Here is a 9,602-nt window from a genome sequence, read left to right as displayed (position 1 = left end):
GTACTAACATGTCCTTGATGCAACCATTTGACAGGTTCTTCTGACCCAACATGTTTGTCATGGTTACCACACCATCATGGACAACATTACAATTTGCATCACAGTTGTAAAATACCTGATGTTTCATTGAGGAAAGGGTATTACTTGATTCTTTTTAAATACATGCCCCAGTTTCTCTTCATTGTGAATGCAACTTGGGGTGCACAGATTATACAAAGATGTCCTGGATAAGCTGGTGTAGAAGTTTGGGTCCTTTAAACGTTAGTTTTATGCTTGTCAGCAGAGCAGCACCCCTTCTCCAGCCACACACAAAACACAAGTACTGGTTCTGCACTGCTATAAGAGAAAGTACCAGAGTGATCAAATACAATTGTATTGACAAATTGAACCTTTAATGTTGCAGGGCTTTTCAAATACTAAGCGAAACGAGAGCTTTGAGTGGAATCTTTCCCATTTGAAAGGAGTTCGCATGCAGCCTCCTATTAAAACCCACTTTAGTTGAGGGGCTTTACTTTCATAAGCTGACTAAGGTCAAGGTTCCCTTACTGATCTGAGGGATTGGATTTCTACACTGATCACACTGCAGCCTTTTGATGTATTCAGAGCTTAAGTGACACTGGGCTTTCACATTTAAAATACTCCCATCTCTATTAGCATTTTATTTCATACTAGTCGTTGCTGTCTGTTTCTCTACAAGCTTTATGAATAGCAGATCTGCACTTTACAGTGTGTTTAGTGAATGTCCATGAAAGGCAATATCAGAGCAGCTACTGGGCTTGTGGATATCAAGCCATCTGATTGTTGTGCCTTGTCCAGAGGGGTCACTGCTTCAGTCGCCTGGCACTCTCTCTCTCTCTCTCTCTCTCTCTCTCTCTCTCTCTCTCTCTCTCTCTCTCTCTCTCTCTCTCTCTCTGAGCAATGGTTGTGCTTTTGCATTTCCTCTGCTATATTGTTACACTGTCCCTAATGTTGGGTGCCCTGACAGAAAAAAATATTCAAGCTAATCCCCAAAACTGAAACAACCTTAGCAGAACCCTTGGCAGATGACATGATTACAGGTGGAAATGAATATCGACTCCCCTGAATATTATTTCCTAGGGGGAAAACACTAGTCTTGATTTGTGAAGCACCTAACCAATATGGTTTGTTGAAGCAATGAGACAAACAATCCCCAGTTGTTTTGTTTTTTCTTCCTTATCCCACGGGAGCACAAAGGCCAATGGCAGTGCTCCATTACGATTGGCAGCTTGGCACAGGCAGGATTGTTGGTTATTTTCTATTATTGATATTCCAATCAATGATTTATTTCTTCTCATTTGAGAACAGCCTCATTATTTTTAGTTGAAAATACAGTAATAACTTTATAGATAAAAACTGATTTTAAAATGCTTATGGCTATTCCTTTCAATCAGGAATTAAACATGACATCTTTAATATCCTAACTATGAGAGAATAGCACAGAGCTGCTTGACTTGAGCTGTGCTCTGGTGTTAGCAGATGTCAGTCTGTTCACACTGATTTCACAGGATGTTTAACACATTGAGTGCCTCTGTTTTCCTTTTCGCTTATCAAGAAGACTTGGGTGGTGAGTGCAACATATCCATTGGAGTGGCCAGTGTTAATCAACCTGCAATTTGTATTCATTTCTAAACCCAGTCAATCAAAGATGGAAAAAAAATGCTTTATATTTTGTTAATACTCAAGGGAACCACCAACGGCTTAAGCCAAATGTGATTAGTAGAGATGTGATAAGTTTGCAAAATCGAGGATATCTTATAGTTTGTAATTTGTAATTTATGTCTTTTCTTTTATTTTCTGTTTAATTTTCTGATTGTAATTTGCAGACATTTCCTTAACCCCCCCAATCTGCCTTGGAGACTCTGTCTGTGATTAGGCTTTAAGCGGTCGGCCATTGTTAATGTGATGGAGAAAAAACAAACAAACCTGTTAGAAAGAGGAAAACTGTCACAAACCAATCAATATACAGTAAAACATGACTTCAGTGGCAGTGTCTAAACACTGGGGATTCAGCAGAAACATGTGGCTGTGCAATTTAAACACTAAACATTGTGTCTGTGCTAAAAAACAAAACAAAAAAACACACACATCCACAGAGCCTTGCAGCCTTGAGTAGACCTGAATGCTAATCAGTGTATGGCTCGTGAAGAACATGACTCATCTCTTAATAGAAGAGTCCGTCATTCCTATGCAGCACTCGTAGCACGCAGTCACGGAGGGCTTGTCTTGCACGATAGCACTCTGGCAATGATTTATGCATTGCGCTTTTGTTTCTTCTCCATTCATGCCTGCACAACACATTCAGATCTACCGATGCAGCTGTGTCTCCCCTTCCACTGACTACGTCAACATGAGAATGCTGTTCAAGCCTCCTGGCTCGGGCCCAGAATGGCAAGGTCAATGTGAGAATGATTGCATTTTACTTTTCCTTCTGCGGGAGCTATTTTTAGCACAGGGTCGTCCCCAGAGATATTGCTCCATGTCTTGTATTGCTTTAGGCAGCTGTGTGTAAATGCTTTGTTTTTTCTTAGCTTCAGTCTCTGATAGATGATAGTTATAGATGACAGATGGATATGGTATATACAGCTTTAAAAAAAGCTATTTAAAATAGTTTTTCCTGTAGTTCTGGCATGTTGGGCCACAGCGATCAATGTAAGGAAGGGGAGGAGAACACTGGCACTTCCAGACCAGGTATTTGTTCCAGCCATATTCTTAATTGTTTAATGAATCCAATTAAACCTCCACCAGACCCTAAAGCCCTTACCTGCTTCATTATACCTGTTAACCCTGGCATGGAATGGCCCTCCAGGACTGGAGCTGGCCATGTCTGCTGTAAGACTTTTTTCTATTACTTTCCTTTTTATTTTTATAATCCTGAACCGCAAACACACACAAGTACAGCGTGTCGTTACATGCACCTAAACTAACATTGAGCAGCTGATGTGCGTGTCATTTATCTCTTGTATGTTTTTGTACGCAATCGTATACTGACTGAATGGCACTTGAGAACATTATTTAACAACCTGGCTGTACATGTGTTTTTCTTTACACAATTGTGTGACAGTATTACCAACACACATGCGCTTGTTAAGAAACAAGAGTGAATACTCCAGGACCTGCGTTCAGAATGTACATTTCCTTGCTGGTTTATCATGATCCAGGCACCCATGTCTATGTGGAACGGGAGACGCTACAAGAAGAAGGCAGGGGAATCTCAACTGCTAGTTGTTGTTTTAAAATGAAGATTTATAACCTCTGTGAGAAATGAAAGTGCATTTTGGTGTGTGCTTCATGGGATTCTATGCAACGTAGACATGTGTTTCTCTGCTTCCTCTGTAGTCTGTACAAATAAGCATAGTTTTTCTTTCACAATCATACATCCATTTTGATAGCAGTATTTTTGTATTGTTTTTCTTGCGATGGCCCTGCCGGATGTGTAAACGTTGCTCTTCAGTTTTCTTCAGGTGATTTACACATTGACAAAGGAATGTAAACGTGGCAGCCTTAATGTGCAGAAAATTGTCTAAAATCAGAAGACAACATGTGTAATTAGGAGAGTAGAATTCAGGTTCTAAAGAAAGGGGTTTTTTTGTATTGCTACATTTAAGAAATAATAATATCACCTCTCTACAAGGATATCTTTTCGAAGTGCTTACTCCAGCCTTTCAAAGAAATGAAAGGCAATAAATCAAGGTCTCCGATGCCCTCGGGATGCCGATCTCTCGTTTAGTACGACGCAAACACACATTGCATTGCTTTTCTTCATAAAATACCAATTGGGTTTACAAAAAAAAAATACAATTACATAAAAACTACAAGGAGTTCTAATGATACTAGGAATATTCTAAACACTTTGGATTGATAAATGATTGTTTTTACATGCATTTGTTTATTTAAACAGGTTCTTGAATTAGTTAACTACACCAACATAGTATAATGAGACAGAGCTATTTGCCATGCACAGCACCTTCCTAACAATTATGCCAGGACCATGAAAACAAAACAAAAAGTAAATGGGCATTAAAGCTCAAGAGCCTTGAAGGGGGTAGGTGTTTTCTAATTACAAGTTGTACCGCTTTCATAAACACAGTCAGGGGGAATGTGAACTCAAACGCTCCCGATCTCAATGAATGTAGCTATAGAACGGATGGAAGCTCTGATTACATTTCCATTAACATGTCATTAAAAACCTCCAGATGGCAATTCCTTTTGAGCTGCCGAGATCTCCAGGTGTTAAGAGAGGTATAAATAGCAGAGCAGCCGCACAGCGTTCATCCGTGTGAAAGCTTTGCTTTCATTTTTAAACAGCAACCGTTCAGCCGGGGTCTGACATTGTGTCAAGCTTTATAACAACACATGATGGAAACAATGGGCTTTAACTCAAGAGACAAATCTGAATGACACCAAGAGTACGGACCGTCTGCAGTAAGACCGTCTGTGTATCATTATATGAATGTCTGTAATGCTACAGCCTCCTCCTCCTCCTCCTCCTCCTCTTCTTCTTCTTCTTCTTCTTCTTCTTCTTCTTCTTCTTCTTCTTCTTCTGCCTACATGAATGTATAATTAGCTTTTTAAAATGGAACCTTAAACGAATAACACAAAAATCTTCTTGTTAAAATGAAGCAGTACTAGTTATGAAACCCCTCAGTTGTCTTGTAAAACTCAGCACGCATGTAACCCCTGAAATGTCACTGCTGCAGAGAACACAGAGATTGTTAGACAATTCGAATTCCTCAGCATTGTAATGTTCTTTCAAAGTGCCCTTTAATCAGGTTTAAATGCGTCAGATGTAAACCAGCTGGCATGTGTAAAAAAGCGTACAACAACAGATATTAATCTTTCCTTATCTGCTGAAGGATAATGGAAAATAAAAAAAGAGAAAGGAAATTATGAAACACACTCCAGGAAAAACATAGCATGAGCAGAGCAAGTCTAACCCTAACCTGGCCGTCACGAGATTCTGACAAGAAGGATTTAAGGCATGTCAAGCAACGATCAATATTCTCATCACTTAGCAGCGGCAGGTTCTGACACTTCTATAAATGTTAAATGTATTTATAGCAAATCCACTCCATCTCTTTCCCCAGGGTTATGTACCATAGATTGAACAATAAATTCCCATGAGTGGCATGAAATATTAATAGTCCAACCACAAAATGCATAACAAGAGTTATTGGATTTGAAAAAAAAAACTGTGTTGTTTTTTATTCATCCAGTATTTATGGAGGTTATTTGCGATATTAAACAATTTAACAATATTAGTAATGCTACAGATACAAATTGCATTACAATTACATTGCCAGTTTAAATGATTTCTTGAAATGCATATGTTTCAATTCAGATGCGATCAGGGATGTTTTTAGTATTGGGTTGTAGGGTGCTAACACCCCACTGGAAATTTGTGGGACAAACCAATTGTGTTGCATGATCATAGATCAGAGAATATGGGGAAAATGTACCACTGAAAAAGTAAATGCAGACAGAAAAAAAAATATGTGATGTGGTTCTCTACATGGTAGAGGGATATTACACTGAAACCAGCATACCCCTAGTGATGACACTGGATGTGATGAGGTGATGGAAAAGCTAATAAAGCAGTCCATTTATCCATCTGGTAACATGGTCACAGCGCTCGCCACTGTAAAATAATATTGGTGAAACTGCTGCTATAGAATAATACTCCCAACTCTGCAGGGCTGTGTAAAAAAACATCAGCATCTGGAGGTCTGGAGCAGTCAACGCGTGAAGCTGGGCATGAATTGGTAGGTCACCAGATGTCTGTACATTTGCTGTGTTTGTTGGTGTTAAGTAAAGATCATGCCACTAGAAAGCTAGGTACCTGGAATTATCCTCTTGTGGGTCTCTACTGCCAATCCTACAATTTATATTTTTATGAATGCAGCTTAATGTGTGGATTATTCATTAAGATACGTTTCTGTTTGTTCTGATATTAGGGTCACAGTTCATTTTTTATGACTGATGGTTGCCACCTGTTACACTTGCCTTAAACACCACATCAGCAAACAGTGCTATAGCGCTGTCACCACTAATGAGCTAAACCATGCAGATCTTAATGCCGTCACCCTGAAGCCTGTAAACCCCCTTGTCTCTTGTCACTTTATTTGTATTGCATTTAGTGATGCCAATATGGGAATCAATTAAGAAACTCATCGGAACTGAGTAGAAGAGAAACGCAATTTAAATCTTCTTTGTTCTTTGATAAATCAGAAATAGAAAGTCATAACAGCAGAGCGTATAGAGTACTGCTTTTCTGTAATGTACATGCATAGCTAACATATGTCAGTTTAGACTCCACATGGTTAGGCCATGTGCAGTAATTAGCAATAATGAAACAATCAAGCCAGCTTAGCAACATCGAGGACATGGCAGAGTCACCTGCACAATGGTGCAAACAGTTACATTTGCAGCTTTCAGATTCAGATACACTGTCTCAATTGAACCCTGTAGGCATGGGATTGAATTGCAGGTCAGCCTCGACACGCAGAGAAACATTGAACGCACATGTGGAATGGAACAGAACTCACTTCAGGTGCATCTTTCTTTAACATCCTCAGAACAGTTTCCATGAGTACACTGCTCCACAAGAAACCTTTAAACAGAGATGTTTGTCCATTACATACATTATAAAAGACATTCACATCTTGAAAGATCACAGGGTGAAGTGTCTCAGCTGTCCTTGTATTGTATGCCCGATGTCAGTCAAGGAGGAGTGAGCTGTTGGCTTTTTTTAAAATCCCTTTTTTACATCAATAACATACCTTTTTTAAGTTTGCTGTTATCATATTTATTAATAATGTTTTGTTTTTTTATTAAGTTTTCTGTTGTTACATTATTAATATTGCTTTTTAAGTTTGGCGTTGTCATATATTATATTCTTTTTTATTGATTGTTGTTAATACACCCCTCAGGGAGACCTCTGGGGTCAGCCATATTGTCAACAGCTGAGTCAACTGTAATCAATAATCACATTCAATGACCATCAATAATTCCCGAGTGTGGGTGTAAGGAGAAAGTAATTACTTCGCCACATTACCTCTAACTGGGAACCATCCTCTGACATTTATCTACATTGCAAATGTCAAACAAGTCTCTTAAAATACATTAATGTATCTATACATACTCCTCGATGGTGCAATTCATTTGATATATCATTATAGCCAATGAAACATGCTGTCATTCCTGGAAGACGAGCTCATCCATTGTTGTATATAGATGATATACATTGTATAGGGGCTCTCCCCCAGGACGCCTGTTATAAGAGTTACAGGAGGACTGGAGGAGGACAGCTGGAGGAGAGGTTGCTGGAAGACATGCACTGCCAAATCAAATTACAATCACTGCCACTGTAATAGTGTGTGTAATTGTCTGCAATTTCCATTCACTGGAAGGATTTTGGCATTAGTCAGTGCTCCGATGCTCAAAGAGCTGCATTAGACAGCAGAAAGCATTTCATATCCCCCCAAGAACAACCAGCACTAACTAAACTAAGCAGGCCTTAGAAACTGAAGCATGTTCAATCATCCTTGGGGTTCACTGATTGCATTAAAAGGACAATCAAAGCAAACCAGGGGTTTGCAGTCAGAAGCAGACATGTAAAGGAGGACGATGATTAAGGGTGTGCTGAGGAGCCATTAGTTGTACTGGTTGTACTCAGAGATGTCTTACTCGTGCGGGTGTTGTACTCGCTGGCGGGGATAAAACCAAAGCATTAAAATGCATTTCTGTAACTCAGAATATGATTAGAAAATGCCTTAACAATATTTGACATTATTTAAATCCATTGTAACTATGCATAATGTTGTATTGTTGTGTAAGTACACATGTATGTACATGTATTTACAACTACCATGTAAATGCACAGTAATTAGAGACACCATTAAAATGTTATATATATATATATATACATTTTTTTGTAGAAGCAAGTCACAATGCAAAAACCACAGTCTAGTTAAGCCACATTGTTTGTGATGTTTTGTTTTGTTTCACTGACTCTCTAAGTACTCCCCTGGTAATCATTGTGGCTCTTTCAGTCAGAAGGTTTGAGCAGCTCTGATCTTGTGAGCGCTTGTTTCCTTGTCTGTGAGCATCAGTGTCTGTGACCCTAATAAAGGGGCCTTTACCCTGTTCTTCTCTATTGATCCCCAGGCACTCCCTGGCTCCCACAGACCTGTGTTCCTGGCATCTGTAGGCTGCTCTTGCTGTCATGGCGAGTGACAGATACCAGGTGTGTGGAAGGCTCCATCTGTTTCACTTTGCCACTGAACTGCAAGTGGGATGGAGAGAGGATGGTGTTTTACAAAGAGGAAACTGAATGGGCTTTCAGTGAGACAGCATATTTATCTTCATGAGTAATGAAAGGCCAGTTATCCTTGTGAGTGAAGACATAATACAAAATGATGAATGCTGTCTGTATTTTAATTATGATACATAATACCAGAACCTCTTTTAATGTTTTTTTGTTTTTTGTTTTTTGTTTCAGACTCCTGAGGTTCTGAATTTGATTCCAATTAAATCTTCCATGAATTCCATTGTTCAGAAAAAAATATTGTTCTGTCCCAATAGTTTCCTGATTAGTATACTGATGGCTGACAATGCTGTTGATATAGGTAAAACATATGTACTCTGAATGCAGAGTATTGCGAATCATAATTAAATATTACTGTGCATGTAAACACAATGCAAGGTTTCTATTATTTGAAGCCCAGTGCTCCACTGGTAGTACCAACAAATGCAGAATTGTTTGTGGGCTGCTATATTTCTCCCTCCAGCCATTCACCAGCGTCTCCCTCCGTCTGCACGTAGTCGAGGATAATTAGTTTAATTGATATAATGAAAAGTTCTTTGGGGGTTGTGATTAGCGGCAGTACAGATCACTGGACCATGCAGCTCTGCTGTGATTTCTTATTGTGTATTTGACTACATGCATTCAGAGTTGTACTACTGTAATGATAGGGGGATATCTCTGAAGTGAGTCTACAGCGGTACTGTATGCAAACGCCCTTAAGTTATGGCTGGTTTTAAAGACCTTGAGTAGTAATCATCTCATCCAATTTAACATTAGGTAGTCCAAGATTACTGAGAATCAGGGTCTGTGAAACCAACCATCAGCTTGGAGTCATTGGCACAAAAGGCACAAGTGAAGAATGGAACCACCATATATATTCCTGATAAAGACATGGTGAAATACAGAAGCTGGAGAAGCAAGTATTTACTGCTTCCTTGATTCATGCTAGGGGAAGCTAGATATGTTCTGACCACACTGAAATCGGGCTCTAGTTAATGGCACAGTTAAAAGAGCTCTACGCCTGGCTTCGATATGAATAGCGGTTCCAGTACAAGCAGTTAGATCCACAATAATATATGGGCTGGAGGTGCTCTGCCTGCTCAATATCTGACAGGCACTGACCCACGACCACTAATTAGAAAGAAAAAAAAAACTCTCTTACTGTGTAACTTTCCAGGCTTCTGCATCTACTGATGATGGCATCTGTGTGTCTCGTGGGAACTGGAGGGATAATTTTGTGTCTGATTTTACAGAAGAATGCAGTTTAAGAAAAGGGCAC

General features: G+C 39.3%; 1 long non-coding RNA gene across 1 annotated transcript; it reads left to right on the top strand.

The window, feature by feature from the left end:
• The first annotated feature begins 2,220 nt into the window (after positions 1–2,220).
• Positions 2,221–8,781, top strand: LOC121302936. The gene is made up of 4 exons (XR_005947736.1): positions 2,221–2,420; positions 5,713–5,780; positions 8,185–8,263; positions 8,519–8,781. It is a non-coding gene; the product is annotated as an uncharacterized LOC121302936 (long non-coding RNA).
• Positions 8,782–9,602: the final 821 nt, after the last annotated feature.

The sequence above is a fragment of the Polyodon spathula genome, chromosome 30, assembly GCF_017654505.1.
Source record: "Polyodon spathula isolate WHYD16114869_AA chromosome 30, ASM1765450v1, whole genome shotgun sequence".
NCBI lineage: Eukaryota > Metazoa > Chordata > Actinopteri > Acipenseriformes > Polyodontidae > Polyodon > Polyodon spathula.
Note: the sequence above shows the minus strand (reverse complement) of the source record. Positions and strands in the feature narration are given on the sequence as shown.